This window comes from Schistocerca piceifrons, chromosome 5 (assembly GCF_021461385.2).
Source record: "Schistocerca piceifrons isolate TAMUIC-IGC-003096 chromosome 5, iqSchPice1.1, whole genome shotgun sequence".
In the NCBI taxonomy this organism is placed as follows: Eukaryota; Metazoa; Arthropoda; class Insecta; order Orthoptera; family Acrididae; genus Schistocerca; species Schistocerca piceifrons.
The window spans coordinates 261677575-261698830 of NC_060142.1; the positions used below are offsets into that span (position 1 = coordinate 261677575).

The 21256-nt window shown below is 42.9% G+C and overlaps 1 protein-coding gene and 1 non-coding gene across 4 annotated transcripts in view; both read left to right on the plus strand.

Annotated features, from left to right (window-relative positions):
- Positions 1 to 21256, plus strand: part of LOC124797962 (protein enabled) — a 190569-nt gene that overhangs the window by 54957 nt on the left and 114356 nt on the right. The gene's annotated exons all lie outside the window — the stretch shown is intronic.
- On the plus strand, positions 13403 to 13475 carry Trnap-agg. Its single transcript has one exon. It is a non-coding gene; the product is annotated as a tRNA-Pro (tRNA).

Here is a 21256-nt window from a genome sequence, read left to right on the forward strand (position 1 = left end):
TTTGCGTCAGATGTTACTTTTGCATCTTTTTTATTATTATTATTATTATTATTATTATTATTCGCGTTGCCTAGTTTCCGATTTTTGTTGTTCTAGTGATAGAGACATTAATGCGATCGAGGCTTTCAAAATCGTAAAATCTGAAGTTTGCTCCGTTAGCTCTCATTAATACAGAAATAATGATATTCATAAACTATTAGATATGCCTATATTCTCTGAAATTCTATAAACTGCACCAACGCAATTACTGGAATGAGCTGAAACCAGACTCACAGTGTCTAATAATTTCCTGGCACAAATATTTTCATACTGTTACCAGTTTACAGTCCAAATAGGCACGGTGCAAAATGCAGTTTCTTTCGTTTATGCGGACAGTTAGCGCCAGAGAATAAACTCATGTTGGAGGGGCTCTACAGTGAGAAAAGATTTCTACTCGATCATCCTCCTTAATGCCTGGCAGGCGTAAGAAAGCGACCTTGAATGCTGGCGCGACAAGTGGCGAGAACCTGTTAGCTTCTGAAAGCAGCCGTGCCCGTTATTTCTTATGAAGCCTAGCATGGGCATGGTGTAACGGGGTTTTATATTTTTGTCAAAACTTTTGTACATAATTTGCCGCCGAGTTAAAATTTCCGTACGTTGTGATATGAGTATCATAGAGACACCATTGACGACACAGCACCTTACTAGTGCTTATTGATTAAATTGTACGCACGCTACTGCAGGTCGTAATGTTTTAGCATTCATTTCACTGAAGCCGTCCTGATGTTATTAGTTTAACATTTCTGTAACTTTAACTGAATTGCCTGTCAGTGCTTGACAGAACACGACGACATAAAAAGTTAAACATTCTGTCGATGTTCTGCAGTTATTACGCGGTTAACATTTATTTTTTGAAAATTACTTATAATCCATGTAAAAATTTGTCACCGAGCTACCTTTAATTGTTGTTTATCATCGGAAATACGAATCATTTAGAGACCTCAGTTTTCACTTGTAAATCACCTATGTTCAAAGTTCTTTGTTTTTTCACGAGTGAGGATCTGCATTTTATATTTTGTCATAGTTCCAAACACAATAATCTCGACGGTACAGGGTTTTATCGAGTATAGTATCGTCACAGAAACATAAAAGAAATTCAGTCATGTATGGCGGCGATATAAAAATGTAGTGCACACGAAACAGTTACTACAATGCCTTTAGTGTAATGTGTGTAAAAGTATGGCCAAGCTTAAGACGCAGATATTTTCCATGAAAAAAGTACACATTACGTAGAAATAATACCGTATTGTAATGCCAACTTTTATACATAAAGAATGTCAGTTGATTTCGTAAAATCTCGTGTACGCCTTTGGGTATCAACTTTGACAGTATTTACGGTATTAGAGATGATGCGGTGCAAACGCAACGAATGAGTAGCAAGGCAGGTTTTTTTATTATTTACGAAATTTAGTAGCACCTGATGACAGGAAGAGGAAAATTATGATTCTGGTGAGGAATAAATAATAATAATAATAATTATTATTATTATTATTATTATTATTGGTTTTAACGTCCCGTCGACGAGGTCATTAGCGAGAACTCATTCAGATTGGACGACATTGAAATGGAAAATGGTCACCGCCTTTTTCAAGGAACTATAACTGCTTTCATCTAAATGACTTAACGAAGAAAGAAAGGAAAAGAACCTAAAATATGAACGAATGAGCGGAGCTTTGAATTCAACTGCTCCCGCGTGCGAATCCAGTTACTCTCCGCGGCACCTCAGTAAACATTCGCCTAAATTACAGACAGATACAACTGAGATTAACAAAACTGTCAATAACGTGTTCATTAAGATGTCAGAAATAAAACCGCAGCCAATTAAGTCGGATCAACTTTCTCACGGCGAGAAGGAATATGTTTTCTGCGTAAGTTCTTGTAAGCCGAGTACCTGGCTGTTACGAGTACTCAGTGCAACTGTTAAAATGGTTGGTTACAGTGACGTATTACAGCGAGCAAATCGACCGACATTTTCGGAGTGCCAGAACAGGGGGAGGGAGCGAGGGGACAGCCAGCGATCGGTCTTTGGTAGATGAGCCGTGGGGAAGCCCACGAGCGACGCACTGCTCGCTGGGGTGACGTTAAGCGCCAGCCTGAGCTGAAGAAAGTGTAGTACGTCTGTGTGGTAAGAACATGCTCACGACGACTAATATTGACTCACTTGTTCTCTCTCCCACTCTCCCTCACACTCCCACTCTCCCTCTCTCCCTCCCTCCCTCTCTCCCTCTCCCACTCTCCCTCCCTCTGTTTCTCGCTCTCCGCATTTTTCTTCCCTTGTCAGCACATCTGGGCTTTCGAGTTAGTGCATTTGTCTTAACGAGGACACAAGGCTTCGTCGGACGCAACAGCTGTTTCACGATGTTACGCTAAAGGACACTATCTACCCTGACTAACCGACGTTGGGCGTATTTGTGTGCATTAACCCCCTCACGCCCCATCTCTCTCTCTCTCTCTCTCTCTCTCTCTCTCTCTCTCTCTCTCTCTCTCTACCCTTGCGACAGTCTTAAACGCTGCCGTTGTTATTATTTAAAGTACCTTTGGTATCTCGTGTCTACAAAGTGCAGTTACCATCTGACGGTTTTCCGTGAATCGACCCAAATATGCATGGTCCTCTGGGTTCTCGAGCAGGATTTAATTAACTATAGGTCGAGAAAATCCCTGTTGTTTTTGACTCACCCTTGGTGCAGAACTCATTTGCAGTTCTCACAGACATTAACGGTTGCTGAGTTTGCCCTTATTCTAGTCACACATTACATGTATCAGAATGGCAAAATATCTGAGAAGTAGTGTAGTACGAGTAAGTGCCGTAATTTTCAGATAGATGCACTCGTATCCTTGTCGAGACCCAAGAGAAAGACAGGCCGCGGTGCGTGCGTCACGAACGTAGGCATGAGTTCGCTCAGCTCAGTAGATGGAACTGCGTTTCTAAACCGTTACTGATAACTGGGTATTATCGAACAAATGAGACTTGCACCTTCTACTGGAATCCACCATTTTGGAATCTTAGAGATTTCTAGTACCACTACAATGATCGAAAGCCCATGGACCGACTCCTAAATTGTTGCGGCTGTACTAGGTACAATAAAACTAAAACCGTGCCAAAATGATCATCGTTTGCATGAGGCACCGCATCTTGTACGAAATGAAGAATGTTAAGCAGAAGAGAATGAATGCTGTAAACAAGCCTGTAGACATCTATGGCGAGCACAGATCTTAAATTATAGCTTAGTGCAAAGTTGTTTTGAAGTAGTAGTAGTAGTAGTTATCAGTAAGACTCCATAGTAGCGAATTCCAGTAGAAGATGCAATTCTAGTTTGTGTGTAAATACCCAATTACGAGTAAATAGGTTTAGAAACGCGGTTCGCCTGCTGAACTGAGCGAGGGCACTCACGCGTACCCTTGTGACGTACGCGCGCGATGCACGCCGCGCCGCGAAGGGCCTCGATCTTTGTATAGTTGCATTGAGATGATGTGCGTTCTAACATCGAATGAACAATGGATTTTTTCTGAAATTGTAATTTGCCAGAACTCTTAAAGTGATCAGCAGCCTGAATATCCGATTAAACACCACCTTACTTCGCTAATCGTCATCCTGTTGGTGGTGTGCCTTTCCGTTTTCCATCACGAGGACACCTGTATTTACTTTCAATCTTACGTGGGAACCGAACCACCTAGGCATTTTTCGCATATGCGCCGCATTACCAAACACAAAACTCATGGCAGGCGCAAAAATGAGAAAAAGAAGGGGTGCAAATAGGCAACGGGCCTTAAACTTTCTATTAATATTGTTCACTTATCCACTTAGCTACCAGGCCCTTAAATTGATATTAGCACTGATTGCTAGGGAAAATGGCCTGTTGCAATGACTATGTTAGTGTACGCCTCAGTAGCCGAGTAGTCAGCGCTACAGGCCTTCATGCGGGGGACCGGTGTTCGATTCCCGGTACTGCCATGGATTTTCCCTCGATGGGAGGACTGAACCGGAATGCGCTCAGCCTCGTGATGCCACCTGGGGAGCTAACCGACTGAGAGGTAGCGGCTCCAACGTCAACAACGGCTGGGAATGTGGCGTGCTGGCCTCTTGCCCCTCCATAGCGCATCCGGTGAGGAATGACTTGGGATGGCATGGCGATCGGTCGGCAATCGTATATTATTCAGGATCTCATCACGGGTTTCCTTTTCTTCATGGTAGTGGTCGTATGTTTCAAGAACGCGCAGACGGTGGGTAAGCATGTCCAAGATCTATGCTCAAACATTTTTCGGGAGGGAAGAGAAAGAAGAGTGTGACACTAGCCTGCGCAGTGCAGTTTAGGTAGTGTACACACACACACACACACACACACACACACACACACACACACACACACACACACAGACAGAGAGAGAGAGAGAGAGAGAGAGAGAGAGAGAGAGAGAGGATATGGGTTGATGAACCTTGAGGAGTGTAGTCGAGACGCGTAAAGGCGGGTCCACACTGAGCGCGCCACGCCGCGCTGCTGCAGCCCGCGCACAGCTGCAACAGAGAGGAGTGCGCGTTCCGCGCCCCGCCGCGCCGCTCCGAGACGCGCACAGTGTTCCAGTTGGAGAGTGCGCATGGTCAGAAGATGGAGCGAGCCGAAGCCCCGTGTAAACTGAGCGCGCGCAAAAGCGCCACTTCCTTTGATGTGCCGACAACAGCCGGAACACTGCGCGGCACGGCGCAGCGCAGCGCGTTTCGCCGTCCACACGGAGCGCGCAGAGCCGCGCACAGCCGTTTTGCGCAGCGCGGCACGGCGCACTCAGTGTGGACCCGCCTTAAGATGATCCCCGACAGCTCGCAGAGCTGTTGCCAATACTGAGGCGTTACCATAGAGACGCTTACAAAACAGCGTTATATTGTTAGTTCAAGTAGCTATGCGAAGCTGCCGCGTCCAGCCCGCTGCAGCTGTCAGGATCAACACTCAACTATAGGTTCAGCAACCTGACTGGACTTTCTTTCCCTTATTCGCTCTGTATCGTACCTTTACTTCACATATGAAGTTTAGTTTAGATGATAGATGACTGTAGGACTATCGTGTGTATTTTTGTTATTGACTATGATGAAGAGAGAGACTGTGATGAAACTCTGTGCCACCGCATGAATAATGTTAAAATGGAAAATGAAGTAGACCTAGACACAGAGTGTGGTGAAACCATGTTTTGGGGTCGGCCAAGTCCTCCATGATGTTCACGGTAGTTCTGCTGGACAACAGTTTGTACTTGATCAACAAACTCAATCAGTAGTGGCCAGTGATTCAAGTAAGAGCTTGTCATCGCTTCGGATACGCCAATTTTTTTTTGGAACCAAGCTATGTGTTTTGTCATCTCTGACGTATTGTCTCGCAGAGATGTCTCCTTTCTTTCCACTTCCTTTTGACTTTTTGTCTCTTCTATAACCTCACTTGCTATCTGTAAGGTTGGGGAAAGAAATCAGTGGTGTAGTGGATTTCGTCTGAAACTACCCTACCAGGTTGGATTAATTGAGAAGGTGATGATTTAACGTAGAGCTCCGCGTTTCGTCACAGGATCGTTTAGTCGGTAAGAGAGCATTACGGAGATGCTCCACAAACTAAAGTGGCAGACGCTACAAGAGAGGTTCATTACAGAAATTCCGGGAGAGTACGTTCCAGGAAGTGTCGGGCATCCTATTACTTCTTCCCACATACGTCTCGCAAACTGACAACGAGAAAATTCGAGAAATATGAGCGGAAACGGAGGTTTACTGACAATCATTCTTCCCATGACATTGGAGCAGGGAGGGGTGGGAGAGGTAGTGTTACGGAAGGTACCCTCCGCCACACACCGTAAGATGGCTTGCAGAGTATAGATGTAGATGTAGATTCAGATATAATTTGAGACCAGCTGCATCAGTGAGATACGTTTTATCGGAAACGACGTCATCGTCGAAGGGTGCGCAACTGTTTGTCACTGTAGAAGACAGAGGTGGTATTTATGTAATTATCGTGACTAAATAACAGCACTGTCTAAAATTATTTACACAATAAAATTAGTTCAATCGTAAATTATCTATGTGATAAACTACGGTATTACAATATACACTAAAGAGCCAAAGAAACTGGTAGAATTGCCAAATGTCGTCTAGGGCCCCTGTGAGCACGCAGAAGTGCCGCCACACGACGTGGCATGGACTCGACTAATGCCTGAAGTAGTGCTGGAGGAAAGTGACACGATGAATCCTGCAGGGCCGTTCATAAATCCGTAGGAGGAAGACGGGGTGGAGATCTCTTCTGAACAGCACGATGCAAGGCATCCCAGATATACTCAATAATGTTCATGTCATGGGAGCTTGGTGCCAAGCGTAAGTGTTTAAACTCAGAGTTTTCCTGGAGCCACTGTGTAGCAATTCTGGACATGTGGGGTGTTGCATTGTCCTGCTGGAATTGCCTAATTCCGTCGGAATGCACAAAGGTTATGAATGGATGCATGTGATCAGACAGGAAGCTTACGTACGTTTCACTAGTCAGAGTTGTATCTAGACGTATTAAGGGTCCCATATCACTCCAACCGCGCACGCCCCACACCATTATAGAGCCTCCACCAGCCTGACATGCAGGGTCCATGGATTCATGAGGTTGTCTCAAAATGGTTCAAATGGCTCTGAGCACTATGGGACTTAACTTCTGAGGTTATCAGTCCCCTAGAACTTAGAACTACTTAAACCTAACTAACCCAAGAACATCACACACATCCATGCCCGAGGCAGGATTCGAACCTGCGATCGTGGCGGTCGCGCGGTTCCAGACTGAAGCGCCTAGAACCGCTCGGCCACTCCGGCCGGCGAGGTTGTCTCCATACCCTTACACGTCCATCCGCTCGGTACAATTTGAAACAAGACTCTTCCGACCAGGCAACATGTTTCCAGTCATCAACAGTCCAATGTCGGTGTTTGGTGGCCCAGGCGAGGCGTAAAGCTTCGTGTCGTGCAGTCATCAAGGATACACGAGTGGGACTTCGGCTCCGATAGCCCATATCGGTAATTTTTCATTGAATGGTTTGCTCGCTGACACTTTTTGAAGGCCCAGCATTGAAATCTGCAGCAATTTGCGAAAGGGTTGTACTTCTGTCCCGTTCAACGATTCTCTTCGGTCGTCGTTGGCCCCGTTCTTGCATAATCTGTTTCCGGCCGCAGCGATGTCGGAGATTCGGTGTTTAACGGATTCCTGATATTCGCGGGACCTCTCGTGAAATGATCGTACAGGAAAATCCCCACTTCATCGATACCTCGGAGATGCTGTGTCCCATCGCTCGTGTGCTGACTATAACACCACGTTTAAATTCACTTGAACCTTGATAATTTACCATTGTAGCAGCAGTAACCGATCTAATAACTGCGCCAGACAGTTGTTGTCTTATATAGGCGTTGCCAACCGCAGCGCCGTGTTCTGCCTGTTTACATATCTCTGTATTTGAAAATGCATCCCTACGCCAATTTCCTTGGCGCTTCAGTGTATAATGGACATACACGTACTGAAAGTAAGAGAAATGGGATCACCTCAGTTGATTGTGTGGCGTGACACATTGGATTAAACGTTGAAATCATAGACCCGCCACGAAATTAAACTATAAGTCTTGAAGGATAATTGTTCCACAATACAGCTTGTCGTTTAATTTTATTTAGGGTTCGGCGTATCCTGTTTTCTTTTTCTCAGCAAGGATTCTTTCAAAGTTAATGTGTTCCTTAGCTTCCCGTGACGCGGCTGAAGAGGAGAAATGCGAGGTAAACCTTTTTTCATATTAGAGTTTCCTGCATACTTCGTCTCCAGTGGTGTTTAAAGAATGTAAATATCCTTTTAAAAAACCATCTGTTACTCCATTTGTGGATTAGCTTTCCTCACAAATTTTACACTTGCTAGCAAGTTCCTGAAGTAACACAAGATCACACACTTTTCTTTATGAGTACTTTTCAGGTTCAGGAGCTGACGATAAAGGCCGATTGCTTCGCACATGAAGTAACTAAACTGTGCATGAAATATGCATTACAGAAGGTGCCACTAATTCTGCATTGTGGACGTACCTAAGGCGATTCGTAAACAGCCGTATTCCTTTGTGCCAGATCTAGGCACCACGGGAGACCGCAACCGCCCCCCCCCCCTCCCCCCAGGCGAACAGATTGGTACGTAGCTGGCAAACGTGCTGCTACCATTTTAAGTTCGAAGATCAAATTTTGAACTTTCACCTTCGATAAAATCAGTGACTCAAAACTACCAAAGCTAGAGACGGAGGTGAACCACTGCGACTTTTCCGAGGCATCTAGAGAGGTTCCCAATCTCTCTTGGATCATTACCCCTGAGTGCAATTAAGAAATTAGCTAGAACCTCAGCTCTTCCCCCCCCCCCCCCTTAGTGTCGTCTGTTGCCACCCCCCTCCCCGACCTCCATCACACTATCACCAATCTTAGCAGCTAACTAAATTCTAGAATGAAAAACTATTTTTGGAACACAGGTTTAAAACAATGAAAGATGAATGATATTGTGCGTGCGCGCGCGCGCTTGTGTGTGTGTGTGTGTGTGTGTGTGTGTGTGTGTGTGTTTTGTGAGAGGACGAATGACGGAAGAAATTCGAGCTGCTTCGCAAGTGGTACGAACTACTAACCATCCACAGTCAGGTACACACCTGTTATAAAATGTACTTCCTCTCTCCATATACTTCTCCTATTCATTGCGGCACTTGCTTGACCTGCAGACCGCAACCCCACTTAAAATGAACCAAGTTGAAAGGTGTGCACTATACTTATTGTAAAAAGACTTCAGACTGTTAACGCTTTGTCTGACCACAGCCACTAGTAGTAATATAATAATAATAATAATAATAATAATAATAATAATATACAGCACTCTAGTAGACCATATGTAGTTGCTGCTGTGTATTGCTGTCAGTTAATTCGTTTATCTGCATGTTGTTGTGGTCTTCAGTCCAGAGAGTTTGATGCAGCTCCCCATGCTACTCTATCCTGTGCAAGCTTCATCATCTCCCAGTACCTACTGCAACCTACATCCTTCTGAATCTGTTTAGTGTATTCATCTCTTGGTCTCCCTCCACTATTTTTACCCTCCACGTTGCCCTCCAATACTAAATTGGTGATCCCTTGACGCCTCAGAACACGTCCTACCAACCGATCCCTTCTTCTAGCCAAGTTGTGCCACAAACTTTTCTCCCCAATCCTATTCAATACCTCCTCATTAGTTATGTGATCTACCCATCTAATCTTCAGCATTCTTCTGAAGCACCGCATTTTGAAAGCTTCTATTCTCTTCTTGTCCAAACTAGTTATCGTCCATGTTTCACTTCCATACATGGCTACGCTCCATACAAATACTTTCAGAAACGATTTCCTGACACTTAAATCTACACTCAATGTTAACAAATTTCTCTTCTTCAAAAACGCTTTCCTTGCCATTGCCAGTCTACATTTTATATCCTCTCTACTTCGACCATCGTCAGTTATTTTGCTCCCCAAATAGCAAAACTTCTGTACTACTTTAAGTGTCTCATTTCCTAATGCAATTCCCTCAGCATCAGCCGACTTAATTCGACTACATTCCATTATCCTCGTTTTGCTTTTGTTGATGTTCCTCTAATATCCTCCTTTCAAGACACTCCATTCCGTTCAACTGCTCTTCTATGTCCTTTGATGTATCTGTCAAAATTACAGTGTCATCGGCAAACCTCAAAGTTTTTCTTCTCCATGGATTTTAATACCTACTCCAATTTTTTCTTTTATTTCCTGCACTGCTTGCTCAGTATACAGATTGAATAACATCGGGGAGAGGCTACAACACTGTCTCACTCCCTTCCCAACAACTGCTTTCCTTTCATGTCCAGAAGCGAGTAATGAAGCAATTTGTGGACTACTGCAGTTACTATGTACAATTTGTAGAAGACATTTTCTTGAGATGTTTAGCGTTCTTTACGTATGTGTCACACTTTTATCATCAGTGATGTACGGGAAAAAGCACAGCATAAGTGTGTAGTGGGTGGAATATGTGAGGTTCCTGTAACCTCCACCACATTAATACTACTGATTGAGAAAAAGTAATTATTGATATCTTATATAATCAATTTTAGTCTCTCACAAAATTGTTATAATAGTAATGATCTTTAGAAAAAAATTAGTATCGTGACTGAAACAGTATTTTTGTGCATCCGTGGGTATCCACAGCCTCGAAGTGTTTAATTAAAGAATACATTGTCCGCTGTAGGATCTATTCTGCTTTATTAAAATCGTGCTTTTAGCTGATTTGAGCCATGAGTCATTGTCAAGCACATTTGCTGTGTGATGTATTACATATCGTGCTCATTGTGTGATGAGCACGATATGTAATACATGTCATAGCAAATGAGCTTGATAATGGCTAACTGCCGAAATTAGCTTATAGCACGTGGACGATAAAACACAATACAGCCTACAACGGCCAACGTATTCTTTTTGAGACAGAATCGAATCGTTTTGTTTTTACCCCTCGTAAAATTTCATTTTATCCTTCAGGTGGTAATTACCGCATGTTGGGAATCACTGGTTTAGGGGAATACTGGGATGGTGCCTTGAAAAAGGTCACGGTCGATTTCCTGCCATGTTTTTGTCAAAGTCTAGCCTGTGGTTTCTATCTGCATCTCCGCTACTCTCTTAACATTTTTTAAAAAAATTACCTGTGCTATATTTATTCGGTAATCAGCATATGCTGACCCACTTACCAAAGACGATGAAGTAAATACTCCAGAATTCGAATGAAGAACAACTGCCAATATGCATAACTTGGATGTATATAACCACAGTGTAGCGAAGCATTTTTAAATCACATAATAAAAGCAAGGCCTCCGGTCCAGATTGTATACCAGTTAGGTTCATTTCGGTGTAGGCTGAGACAATAGTCCATACTTAGCAGTCACATACAACCGCTCACTCGTCGAAAGGTCCGTACGCAAAGACTGGAAAGTTGTACAAGTCGCACCTATACCGTAGAAGGGAAATAAAAGTAATCCCCGTAATTACAGACCTATATAACTCGATTTGCAGTAGTATTTTCAAACAAATATTGTGCTCGAACATTATGAATCACCTCGAAGGAAACGAATTATTGACAAACAACAAACACGGATTCAGAAAAAGTTTCACAGGTCACCGTATTACTAAACAAAGGAGACAGTCCCATCGAGTTGCGTTAGGATTTTTAAATACTGTGTTTGAACGTTATGAATTACCACCAAGAAAACGAACTATTGACAAATAGCCAAAAAGGGATGGAAATATCATTGTAGCTCTTTATTCTCATGAAATGATGAGTGCTACCGACAGGGAACGTCAGATTATTTCCATATTTTTAGATTTCCAGAAGGCTTTTGAAACCATTCCTCACAACCAACTTCTTATCAAATCGCGTGCTTACGGAATACCGTCTCAGTTGTGTAACTGTATTCGTGATTTCTTGTCAGAAAGATCACAGTTTGTAATAACTGACGGGAAGTCATGTGTGGCATTCCCCAAGGAAGCGTTTTGGTCCTCTGCTGTTCCTGAAGATTTAGGAGACAATCTGAGCAGCACTCTTACATTGTCTGCTGATGTTGCTGTCATTTACCGTCTTGTGAAGCCATCGGATGATCAAAGCCAATTACAAAATGAATTAGACACGATATATGTTTGGTGCAAAAAGTGGCAATTGACTCTAAACAACGAAAAGTGTGAAGTCATTCACATGAGTAATAAAAGGAATCTGCTAAATTTCGGTTACATGATAAATCACACAAATCTAAAGGCTGTAAGCTCAACTAAATACTTAGGGATTGCAATTACGAATAAATTAAATTGGAACGATCACATAGATAATGTTGTGGGGAAAGCGAACCAGAGACTGCGATTTATTGGCAGAACACTTAGAAAGTGCAACTGGTCTTCTAAAGAGACTGCCTACACTACGCTTTTCCGCCCTCTTCTGGAGTATTGCTGAGCGGTGTGGCGTTCGCATCGGGTATGATTGACGGAGGACACCGAAAAAGTTCAGAGGACGACAGCTCGTCTTGCATTATTGCGAAAGAAGGAAGAGAGTGCCACGTACATGATATGCGGATTGAAGTGGCAGTCATTAAAACAGAGGCGTTTTTTGTTGCGTTAGGGTCTTCTCATGAAATTTTAATCACTAAATTTCTGCTCTGAATACGAAAATATTTTATTGGCGCCCACCTACACAGGGAGAAATGATCGTCATAATGAAATAAGAAAAATCAGAGCTCGCACGGAAAGATTTAAGTGTTCTTTTTTCCCGCGCGGTATTCGAGAGTGGAACGGCAGAGAAATAACTTGAAGGCAGTTCGATGAACCCCCTACCAGTCACTTAATTGCGAATTGCAGGATAATCACACAGATGTAGATGTCTTCTCTCTTTGATCGTGTGTTTTATGGATAATGGACATATTGAACAGTTGTATCCGACATATTAAAAAGAAAAGTTTTCGACACCTATTGAGGAATTTTGTCATAATTGGGAAATAGGCCAATATCTGAGCTTGACGATCAATTCCGTCCAATCCCTTATGGTATTCAAGGATGCATGTAGTCGTTTTTATTTTTATAAACTGTTTGTATATTTATTCAACCATAACTACACTTTCGTGTTTTGTTGATATCATGTGCATGTCACCCTTGTCTTTTCATTTCAGAGCCAACATGTTATCACAACTTCTCCATGAACATTCTCATTTCTTTAAAGTTTATTTTTGTGTAGTTTGGCATATTTATTTGTGTTTTCGTGGTGTAATTTTAAAAATACGTTAGGCGAGTATTGCCGGTTGACAAGGAATAAAATATACTTATTCAGTATGGATTGTGACAAGTCCATGACAGCACTCTCAGATGCACTGTTATATCTATCGGTTTTGTCCTGGCCAGTATATATTTTGAAACCGTAACAATTACCGGCACTTATCTCACATAGTTTATAGCTTTTATTCCAATTTTCAACGGTGTGCAACTATCTTTAAATTTTATAATTAAATGTTTCCCTGAGACATTTAAGTCTCTTCATTATCTACGACAATGATCGAAGCAGAAGAAATGAATTAAAATTTGTGCTGCAGCCGGGACTCAAACCTGTCTCTTCTTCCTTGCTAAGCAGGTAATGAAGAGGCTTAAATGTCGCAGGGAAACATTTAATTATAAGATCTCCTATGGTACCGGACTTTCCCATTATGTCCAACGTTGTGTTGCTATTCCAATGTCGGAGAGCCCTGGCAGTAGTGACAATGTAAGGGAAAATAAGCAGAAGATATGAATTGAAGTTTATGTTGGGAAGGGCAATCAATTGGTACTTTGTCCAGCAATGTTGACCATTGTACTGCGGTGGTGTAATGGTTAGCATTTCTGCCTAGGAAGCAAGAAGCCCCGGGTTCGAGTCACGGCTGCAGCACAAATTTTAGTTAATTTCTTCTGCTTCGATCATTATCGTATATTTAAGTTTCTTTCCTAATGTCTTTGTCTTAACGAAGCCGGCCAGTACTGTCTCATATTGCAAAAGTGAAGAAAATGTAATTTGTTTAAATCTTTTTAAGACATTACTTAAAAAATTGGCATTTCTACCACTGGTCTTTTAGACCAATTCATGTGGATAGTTAGTATTCTGACTTGAGCCATCAAAATGCACAGTGCAATAATAGGCCTTCGTTTTGTGGAAAGTAACTGGGTACCAAGTGTCATACACTTTTTTTTTCCTTCGTTGTTTATTATCTGACGTGCGAAGAGATTTATTGTTGTAACAAGTATTTCCCACAATTTGACATCAAACATATTAGAAAATCCCTCTAATAATGATGGGTATTCACTTAAATGATTTGAAATAGATACTTTTCTGTCATTGGCTTCAGAATATTTGCTAAAGTTGGTGTATTTTTCGCTTTCCGCCAAATGCATGATACACATGATTTAGATATTGTATTTTGCTCTTCACTATAGTAATTTAAATTTAAGTTTTACCCGCATTCCTTTTCTGCAGTCACGTCGCTATCACTGTATTCTTTATCACTACTTCCACGGAACCCACCTCCCCCCCCCCCTCTCTTGTAAGGCTTAATTAATTTTTTCTTCACAAACAAAGGTACAAAATCACTAGCATGCTTGCTTTGTAACGCAGATTTAACGAATTATGACCAGTTATCGCGGCGTGACGATAACTAAGCTCAGATTGTAACGGATAAGTGTTTGTCTCATGGGTTAGACTCATGGTGTTTGTAACTTGGCTCGACTTTCATTTCCGCGCGTGTGACTCGCGATGTTTACGTTTGCCTCGCACTTGACTTCTGGAGTCTGACGAGATATTCATGTTTGGTCCAAAATTGTTATCACGAGGCAGTCTTGTCAAAGTACGGCAAGCGGTAGTGCGGTTTACCGCTATCTGCCTACGAGCAGTTATGAGGCACCACCATGAGAAGCCAGCGGTTGTACAAGCCTTTTGGAATAGTGCTCGACTTCATGCCGCATTCAGTTCGTGGCTGTAGCGAACGAAGAATGATGCTACTTTACAGTGCGTGCTCGGGACGCACCCTAATCTGCCTTACCTTCGTCTGTCCACCCCTGATGATCTCATCGCTGATGACATTAAACAGTAATCTTTCTTTCTTCAACATCGCTCATTGAAATTGTTGGGTATTACAGGACTGTAACGGAAAATCTTTCACACAACAACATATAATTTTATCTTAACGTGAAAGATTTTTCGTGCTCAAATGTCAAGCTATTTCGGCATTATCTTGGGCAATATTTTCTGCTCTGTAATTCCTTGGATTAAGGCTTCGTATACGATGAAAAATATTTGTATTTATCTCGCTGCTGATAGCTGCGAGTTGATAGTCTGCTCTGACTGGAAATTTCGCTACACACATTCATACATTTTTTATGTTGACTGTCTCGAAGGTACATATTCTGCTTCTTCCGGTAATTTCTAAGAAACTTTCATCATACATAAGAGCATCGTATTATCGTTTCATCTTTCTAAGAGATTTTCAGGTTTCTTTCTTTCTAAGACTTCGTAAAGAATTTTGCCATACTTAGTCATCGTCTCGATAATACTGCGAATTCTTACTTTTAGAATGCAGTCATAGGAGCAAATACCGATGACAAGAATTATTTATTTATATATTTATTTATTACTGTCTAAAACACTTGTCTGTCCTTCTATAATAGGTTTTGGATAGAGGATGCTTATAATTTATTGCATGAGTAGCAGACGCCCCGTGTTCGTTGCATGCCTACTTTTCTTTCTAAGTAGGTACACATATATAAAGCACACAGATTTACACGTACAAAATAAATGAAATACAATATTTTTGTGCATTAAATTACGTTAGGAAAGGTTTATTAAGGTGCTTGAGCGAATAAAATATACTGGGTCTTTCCATTTTCTGTAAAAAGAATTTTCAGTTGTTCCACTCGTGAGCATGCAACATACAATTGACCATGTAAAACAATGGGTCCTCCACATTTAATCCTCACACTTCAAGCGAATGACCTTGTGCTTTTTGGTAGTCATTGAGAATGCAAGGCGAACGGGGGATTGCAGTCGTTAGAAATCAAATGGCATGTAGATAGCTATTGCCGCTTCGATGGCGTCTGCCATCAGTTTTTTGACAGGGAGCCGGGTTCCATTGCACGATCGTGATGGATTAATGTCGCATAAAAGAATTATTGGTGTGCCGACTTTTATTGGTAATCCGTGCGGTGACATGGAAACGATGCCGCTGTCTCTGTTGCAAGGCTGCAGTCCCCGTACCTGCTGCCCTCTGGGTCTTCATTCCGTCCATTGATCTCTTATGTTGCCGTCTGTCAGCAGATGGTGTCACTTGGCATCGCCACTGGTCCTCCCTTCATGGGAACAAGCTCTGGGGAATTGAGCCTCTCTCATCGGCTTGGACGACCTCCTGTCGGCCCTCTCGCCACGAGGAGATCATTTTAGCTGGTTTTTCGTTGGGGACTGCCCTTTTAACCATCGCCATTTGTTAAATGGTGCTCCCCCAACACTGTTGTCTTCAACCTATGACAGTTCGTCATTTCTTGACCGAATGCCCTTTTTTTAAAACCACTTACGTTCTCATTTATGTTTGCCGTCTGAGTTATCGGACGTTTTAGCGAAGGACACTCGGGCTGTCAACCGCGTTTTACTTTTTGTCCGTTTCAGCAATATGGCGACGAACATTTAATCATTAGTTAAAGACATCCGTGTCTCTATGGCATGTTTTATGGACCTTTCCAAGACCGTGTTTGTAGCTGATTTTCCTTACGTCGATTGGCCATAACGTGTAGTCGTTTTCAACTCCCTTTTCCCCCCTTTGTGTTCTATGGTTCTGACGTAGGTGCGTATGACCCTAGTTGTTTTTGCGCCCTAAAACAAAACAAACAATGCTTGGTGGCGCACCAGAAGGGTCCAACGAATGTATAAACTCATTTGACAGTGTAGAATTTCGTCCGCAGACATAGCGACGTCAATCGATTTGTAGGTGTCAGAATCGCCGGCAACTGACTACATTGACGTCCGTGCTTTTTGCTGCTAAAATAGCACGTTCGCAATGCCAATGTAGTTTTTGAATGGATGGAAATTTGTGGGAAAACTTTTTGAATTGATCGATCGATGGAACAATGACACTAAAGTTTAATTTCCATTTAATGTACACTGCCGGAAGAAAAAAAAATGCAACACCACCAAGGAACAGGTCATTTTATTGACATTTGAGTTGATAGGTAGTTAATCATTGTAAGAGGATACAACAAACGCAGACCAAACACACATGTCACGGTACAGGATGCCTAAACAGTCGCATCAATACACAGTGCTACCCCTCTACCGTCAACGCAGAGGGGGTACCCCTCATGCAATCTTTCTTAAAAGTACCGAATGGCATCCTCCGATAGAATATTCGAAGCATCTTGCGCCTTTTGTTGCAATTCGGCAGTGGTTCTTGCACGCCCTGGAGAACGAGTAAGTTCCCATCTCATCGTGTTCCAGTGATGACAGATCTGGTGATCTTACTGGCCAGGCGGTAGCGTGCATCACGAAGAGCACGTTGCGCCACAGCCGTCGTACGTGGACGTACATTGCCTACTGAAACAGCACATCAGCTTCGTGTCGAAGAAATTCCATTAGCACGGGGATCTTACCCCCGCAGGAACACCAAATATGATCGCGATTTTGACCTGATGTCTACACCCCCCCCCCCCCTCCACACACACACACACACACACACACACACACACACACACACACACACGTGCGCGCGCGCGGCATCGGAAGTGTGTGTCGTGAGCGAATGCATTCCAGAATATGCTGTACTCCAGGTCTATGACATACACGTATAAATTTAGTCCATACAGACTGAACCTGCTGTCGTCACTGAAGACAACAGAACGCCAATCCATTCTCCAGTCAAGTCTTTCGCCACACTAGAGTAGCCATACATGGCCGTGTCGTGGTGTCAGTGGTAGCCTTGTCACACATACACGTGATTTTAACAATCGGACCATTCCGACTGGTGTCTGATGACACTGCAGGTGCAACAGATGTCCAGAAGTCTTCCCTGAATGGTATTCGGTCGGTCAACGCTACTCGTACGAAGCGTCGTTTTGACGTGCGTCTGTACTACGCGAACGTCCAGAACTTGGTCCAGACGCAGACCACTGTTGAAAGCAACGACACACAACCGATACAATGTGTCGAACATGTTGAGCAATCCGCCGATACGTCTATCCAACATCCTGGAGTCCCACAATGCGACCCCTTTCAGATAGCTGAAGGTTTTCTACAAGAGTACATACTCGTCGATGGGGCATTGTTTTACCCAGAATGAATCTTGCAAACACAATTTGCCTCTAATCTGAGCACAGTTACTGTCTACAGGGTCAAAACAGACGGTGCACACACAGGCCTCCCGGGCGCAATGTGTCACCAAGGATCGTGACAAATGAATCACACCGAGCGAGGTGGCGTTGTGGTTAGCACACTGGACTCGCATTCGTGAGGGCTTTGGTTCAAACCTGCGTCCGGCCCTCCTGATTTAAGTTTTCCGTAATTTCCCTAAATGGCTTCAGGCAATGCCGGGATCTTTCCTTTGAAGGGGCAAGGCAGACTTCCTTCCCCATCCTTCCCTAATCTGATGGGACCGATGACCTAGCTGTTTGGTCCCCTCTACGAAATCAATCAATCAATCAATCAAATGAACCACCAACACTACAACCCCTCAGAATGCAATCCTTGAGTGCGTTGCTTTTTTCCTTGGCAGTGTCAGTATCAACTGATAGTTCTCCGTTACCAGTGCCGAATAGTTGTCTCGAAAATATGATTGGCGCATTGCGCTGAAGATGTGCGTGCATATTGGTCTTAAATGTTTCTGGACATGCCTCCAAAGATGCGATGCTTTGAGGGAAGTGATGAGTTCATCAGCTGATGTTGATTTTGATATGCATGATACAGACTGTCGTAAATCGTTAGCTCCACTGAATGGGTTTTCATTTGCCAGTAGAACTTGAAGAGTTCGATAAAACGCTTCAAGCGTTTCTTGTATTCATTCATCCAGGGAAATCAGTTTGCTAGTGTCAGATCCTTCGGAAATATTAAATGTTCGCGCTTCGGCAAATTGTATATTCACTGGTAATACGAGCGCTGTTCGTCCACTGTCCAGTGATGTAGCCGCAATATCTGATGGCGCAAGGACTAAAGCGACACTCTTGTGAGAACAAATTTGAGTTGATAGCAAACTGACAAGGAACGTTCTCCTGCGCCAACGGTCGTATAACTGTCTTTTTAGCTCGCCTCTACCACTGGCCATTTGATCTGCAACAAATTATTTGCTTCGACAAATGCACTCAGGTCATCAGCATTGAATTGTTTGTTCTCTCAATAAATATGTATCAAAAAGTTCATACTCAGAACGCTTTGGTGCAACCGTGAAAAGTCGAACAAATGTTTCGTTATTGATGGTTTCGTGGATGCCCCATTTATATCCGCCCTTCACTGAAAATGATGTCCGAAAATGGAATGGTGTTACTGTTGCTAACGTTTCGAATACGGAGTAAAATGTCTTCGCTCAAGTACTCCCTGAATTTTTCCCGCCGATATTTAGGATTGGATGGCGAACATATTGTCAAGATGATAGAGAATTGTGTTCGTATTGGTCGCGGATGACTGCTGACAGAGGCGTCCATCAATGTAATTTCCCAATATTGCCATTTTGGATAAATGAAATTTTTGGCGAGTTTCTCTGTATGTCTGGGATTCTACGCCGCCGATCATTCTCAAATTTGCAAATGCTGTTCGATCTTTTGACATCAATTAGCAGCATTGCCAATCAGTAGACTAATTTCTGAGAAAGTACGTTTGTAGCACACCATTGCATGGTAGGAAACATGGAACAGAAGAGAATCGAAGCATTTGAGATGTGGTGTTGCAGACGAATGTTGAAAATTAGGTAGACTGATAAGGTAAAGAATGAGGAAATTCTGCGCAGAATCGAAGAGGAAAGGAATATCTGGAAACCACTGACAGTTGAAGGGACAGGATGATAGGACATCTGCCAAGACATGAGGGAATGACTTCTTTGGCACTAGGGGGAGCTGCAGAGGGTGAGAACTGTAGAGGAAGACAGAAAATGGAATATATCCAGCAAATAATTGTAGGTTGCAAGTGTTACTCTGAGATGAAGAGCTTGGCACAGGAGAGGAATTCGTAGCGGGCAGCATCAGACGAGTCAGGAGACTGATGACTCAGAAAAAGTCGGCGTTATTTGGTTGCACTTTATAAATATTGCCCAATGCTTCAGCCGAACACAGATTCTTCAACTCGCCTGCCTTGTTTAAGTCGTTGGAATTTTTTCTATGTGGTATTCTTGTAGATCCGCGTATGGTAATGTTTTAGCACATACACCTTCGCAGAGAGCAAAAAAAAAAATACTATCAGTGTTTGTGTGTGCTGGGGCAGTAGCAACATTTCGTGCAACCTCTTCCGTGATATAGAATCTTTGTCCACTTTCAGATTGAACACTGAGGTGAACAGCGTTGAGATGCCGACTGACTTTGCAAACTCTAAATGCGCACCCCGCCTCACTACTGCTGATACATCGACCTGTCTGCAATCGAATAGCTTCATCCGTTCGCGCACCTGGATTATCATTTTTTAATACTGCCATATCGCTGTCCTTGTTGATTTTATGGAATTGCATTACTTCATGTTGTTAAGCGCTTTAAATGTTTATGATAAGAGGCGAATAAGGCACAATCCATTTGTTGTCGATTCCAGTATCGGCATTTCTTATTCTGATTGTAGCTGTGCGACCTCTGTCATCTGATTTACGGTGTATGTCTGGAGGATAGCCGTTATCACCGGTGCGAGCTTCATGAATGAATTCTCTGGGATACTTTTTCGTGCATTTGTTGTCTGCCACGCATGGTTCATAGCAACGAATGGTCCATGCACTGTATTTTCGGTGGTAATATCGAACGGCAGTCGACCTCATTCAAGATCTGGCATTTCTGCACAAATGACGTCATCAGTTTAATCTGAGTGTATTTTCGTTATGCGCCATATTTGAATATAGGCATGAGGAAGGCCTCTCTTGGTCTTTCAATGGAAACATCCAGCATTGAGTTTCAGCGTGAACGTGATGTTTCACAATAAAATCCATCAGTAGCGTGGGTTTTTGGTTAAAAATTCGTGCAGCCAAATCTTGCCGATCGGTTAGAGCCAGACCGGGTAGTAGAAGCTCTTTTATTACTCGCGCAAATGAAGTAGACACTCCGCGCGGTGACTGATGGGAGTTCCTGTAAATGGAAAATTCCTTTACGGTCGCTCTCATCAGCCACCGTGACGAGTGTCAACTTTGTTTGCGCGTATATCTCGTCCCATTCTGGGTTGCATGTGAATGTCATGAAAAAGTCAGCATGCCTTGTGCGTATTCGTTTATTTGTCGCGGACTGCCTGTAAACGTTGTTGGAAGTATGACCATTTTGCCACTGTCGCTGATTCTTCCATCGTTCACAGTCGCATGTCGCAAATGAGAGTTCTCCTCTGAGCGCAACGATTTTAGATTTAATGGAATGAAGAGGAAACGTCATATCGGTTTTCGCATAATTTCTATCACGTATTGGTGAAACAGTTTGATATTCCACAATATAATTTGTTCCATTGTGAGGGATCATTATGCTGTTTGAATA